The sequence below is a fragment of the Acyrthosiphon pisum genome, chromosome A1 (assembly GCF_005508785.2).
Source record: "Acyrthosiphon pisum isolate AL4f chromosome A1, pea_aphid_22Mar2018_4r6ur, whole genome shotgun sequence".
Taxonomy (NCBI): Eukaryota; Metazoa; Arthropoda; class Insecta; order Hemiptera; family Aphididae; genus Acyrthosiphon; species Acyrthosiphon pisum.
The window spans coordinates 146,363,419-146,368,305 of record NC_042494.1 but is presented as its reverse complement, the minus strand read 5'-3'; positions in this window follow the sequence as shown (position 1 = coordinate 146,368,305).

The following is a 4,887-nucleotide window of genomic DNA, read 5'->3' as shown; positions in this document are numbered from 1 at the left end:
CCAACGATATTCACTTTCCAATCGAACAAGATACTGAAGTTGAAAATCGAAGCATTATTTCGACTACTTATCGAGTACACAGACACAAAAAAAAAATAAAAAAAAAACACACATCATTGTAAAATCAATACATTCATCGTTCCACTCAGAATCTAAAACTAATAATATTAGAAACTGAAAACGTTCCAACAATTCTAAACAAATTAAAATATTTTGAAAATTTTATCATGTAGATAAAATGGAAATATAAACAACTAGGGAAAATTTCATGTGTCTACGGTCATTTGTTTTAATGTTACACCAAAAACCAAAATAAATTTTCTCGAAAACAGATTTTGTGTAAAAATTCGCGTTTTTCCTTAATTTTTTTTTTGTTTTTCACGGCGCTTTTGAAAACTATTGGAAATTTCAAATTTTGACTTCCGATTGCACCAACTAGATTCACTTTCCCATCAAACAAGATACTGTTGAAGAAAATCGAAGCAGTTTTACTGCCCCAAACCGTGATGATAGACACAAAAATTAAAAAACACACATCATTGTAAAATCAATACATTCATCGTTCCACTCAGAATCTAAAATATTATATTTCAAGAAGTATTAACTCAATGAAACATTTTATTTAGTTTATATTGTAACATAGTTTAACTAATAACCAAAGTCCAAGCGTAGTCAAAGGACCGTGCCCTCACAGTACTATTCACTTATTCAGTAATATTTCCTAAAAAAAAATACTACTGTTTTTATTAGCTATATTCAGGGATGAGCTGGTGGTAATAATATGAAACGGGAATTCATGAGAAAGGGCGGGAATTCCAAAGTGAAATTCCCGATAATTTTCTGGAGCGCCTAATCCTAGCTATATTTTTTAGATATTTCAAACTAATCCAATAATATATTAGATAATGGTAGAACTTAAGTATATTTTATATACCTACTTGAAGAGCCGTTTTCAAAGGTTTAAATCATAGGATTGCTTAATAGGAGCATAATATAATTTAATTCAAATATATATATATATTAATTTTGAAATATTTGATTAATTTGTAGCGATGGAAAAATTATAATTTTGTGGAAGCCCGTGACCTGAAGGTATAAAGGTACGCGTGAATATATTTATTCTTAAATAACTTGTATAGAAACTTGTTTCGTGTCAAGCTCAAGAACACCTCTTCTTTAATTTCTAGATCTACTATGCGTATTTATCACAGCGATAACAGATATCGAACGCCGTTCCTCGTCGAGCCTATACTTCCTCTCAAGTCTTCATTATTAATTAGTATAATTTAACTTTTAAGTACTTATTGAGGATAATATTGCACCATAACAGGTTTAGAAGATAAATGGGCTACATATTATGATAATTTTAAAATTAGAGTACCTAATCAATATACAATTATTAAAATTTTTTCATTTGTAAAAAATATCAGAGTATAATAAGTACCTATATAGCTACTAAACTAAGACTTTAGTATTACAATTGTTTTGTATTTTATGTAAAATAACTATACGTACAGTGCTACGTAAATAATTATTCCTATTCCTAAGTACACGTAAAGTCAAATAACTCAGAGACTACTAATTTTGGTTTAGACTCGTTCATATTTTCAACGAAAAATTTTTTAGTTTATACAATATTGACAATAAGCAATAGGATGGTGGTTTTCATTAAAAAAAAAAATTTTTGCCATATCCCCGATATACACTCCTCAAATGGTACGTCAAATGGTATTATTAATTCTAAGATCGCGTGTATGCTTAGTGAATCACACTATGTATTATTTTTTGCGTGGAACGATGAGACGGGACCTTTGCTTGAGAGTTGTACGCATTTTTATAGCTCAAAATATATCCTTGGTTAATAATCCCACGTATATTAAACGACAGTCGTTTTCGCGGAATCCTACGCATGAGCTGATTTTCAAACGATCCAGTCGAGCGGCGGACCGGCGCCTAAGTCTACGACTATTTGAAGTCACCGCGCAACTTGAATGAGCTCAAGTGTAGCACGAATATTATACATACATAATACGATTACGAATACGCGATATATATGGACGAGAAATCGCTTGTGCGTGCAAATTCATACTTATTGAGAATGTATAATAGAATATATACCTAATAGAATACAATCTATTTTATTATATTATTATTGTTATAATCCCTTGCAGTTCGCTACAGGATTTGACTTGAAACTCGGTATCACACGCAGATAACTCTTATATTTATACCAAAACGCGAATCAATTATAATTTATAATAATATCATATTATTAGGTATCGTAAATAAGTAAATATTCTACACGTCTACTTTCTACGACGCTCTCTACAAGTGGTTTTGCCTGCAGGTATAGCTGAGTACACTATAGATTCATATAGGTGGCATCTAGGGGTGAAGAACTATCACTTTGTCAGAAAAAAAGACGAAATATTTAATATAATTTTCTAATTTTTATTAAACGTGGTGGTCGTTTTTGCGGGATCCAAGGCGTGAGCTGATTTTCAAACGATCCAGCCGAGCGGCGAACCGGTGACAAATGACCGGCGCCTAAGTCCACGACAGAGAGTCATTATACACAGAGTGAACGAGCTTAAGTGTAGCATGCATATATACATACATAATACGATTACGAATTCACGATATATGAACGAGAAATCACTTGTGCGTGCAAATTAAAACTTATTGAGATGGTATATAATAATATGTTATTTATTTTATTATGTATTGTTATAATCATCTGCAGTGCGCCAGAGGATTCGACTCAAATCTCGGTATTACGCACAGATAACGCTTATATTTTATCCTTGGTCCCCCAACCGAAACCAGACAAAAATGATTACTATAATATTCTAATTTTTATTGAACGACAATAATATGTTTTTGATGAATCCCACGCGCGAACCTGATTTTCAATCGATCTAGCCGACCGTCGAATCGGTTAAAAACGCCGGAGTCTAAGTCCACAACTATATACAGAGAGTGAACGAGCTCAAGTGTAGCATACATATACACATGCATAATACGATTACGAATACGCGATATACCTATGAACGAAAAATGACTTGTGCGTGCAAATTAAAACTTATTGAGATCGGACATACAATATGTATATATTCGCTATAGGTACCTATAATTATAGACTCATAGGCGGCAGCTATATACAGATGAAAAAGTATCACTTTGCCCCCCTGCAGAAGACAGAGAAAATTATTAAATAATTTTTCTACATTTTTTTTTATCGGAAAATTAAATAAATTTTGCCTATGTTAACTAATTAATAAGTAATACCTAATAAAATAATAATGATAACTAAACAATACAATAATTTTCAGAAAAGTTCAAAGTTAAATTATAAAAAATATTAATGTTATAATAATAGGTATATATTACGAGGCGGTAGGTGTGTCTGTGTCAGGTCAAACAGGATTGTGAACATAATATGATTCAATTTGCATGCCCTCCATACATTTATGCTAAGTGTCGTATATTGATTGTAGACTGGTATAATAATATATTGTATTACTGTTCCGGTAATTAAACCTTTATCTATTATCTACGCAATCGATCACTTTAAATTTAAACATTTAACATAATCGAGTGAATCGCAGCTACAGCAGTTGATATTTGCATGCTATACTATAAGTGAAGTTACCTATATAATATACTAACCCCATAAAACTTTACAATATTTTTATTATTTAGAACTCATATGCATAATATACGGTTATTATAATAAAGAACAATAAGTACCCTTCAGTGGAATTATGTCGTCGGGTCGCTTCGAGAAGTATAAACACAAATATTGCATATATTACTATAATACGACTTCAGACGGGTGAAATGTATTATGGAAATTATGTGATGTCACGTACACGATTTATACGTCAACGTCGGATGTATATTTTAGTCGTACGCGCAGGTCACTGCAATAACAGTATATTATTGTAAATTACATCATTTATTATTTTACTATAATAAAAGATAATATTATTATCATAGACTCGTCGTTATCACAGTTATTATTACTACTAAAGAAGCTCGTTTATAGCGACGCTAATAATAAACATTAACGGCGTAGTAATTTTTACGACTATACTTTGTTGTAGTTTTTCTACGATCAAAGGTAGTAAATAATATAGCTAGGTATTGTACAATATAATATAATATATAGGTTAGCAAGTCTTCTATAAATATTATATTTTATCGAGGACAATCGTATTTATTGGAATTTTTTAGTTTTCGTACAATTATTGTGATTTCGTCTGGCTGGATGCGACGTGTCTTGATAAACGCTGTGAAGGGCAGGTACTTAATTAAAAAATAAATAAATAAATAATGGAAACAATGACTCGCTCTCTATTGTTGCGTGTTCATTTAATATAAATCGAAAAGAAACGACGACGGTAGTTATAAAATGTTTAAATCGTACAAAAAAAAAAAACACCATAAATGTACAGGGACTTGAATGACGTATAATAATTAGTGTATTTATTTTAATTCCGAACAACTCGGCGTCATTACACGAGCATGTACATAACTAGGGCCCGGATTTATATGCATTCGCATGTTTTTTCTGAATAGTCCAAAAAATAGCTAGGTAAGCTACAAGTTTGATTTGTAATCAATAGATCCGAAATATAAAGTTTTATTTTGCATATTTTTGCATATTTTGTCTTTTTTTGACATGTACTGCATATTCCTGTATTTTACGATTTTTTTTTGCATATATACGGTTTTTAAATGCATAATATGTAATATATTGGTTATTTTTATTAAAATAACGTATTTATATCTATATTTATAATCCATGTAATTTGACGAAGTCGTTTTCTTATCTTATCTGAGACATATCGGGACAAGTAGTAATCTGTTATTGAGTAGGTTTTA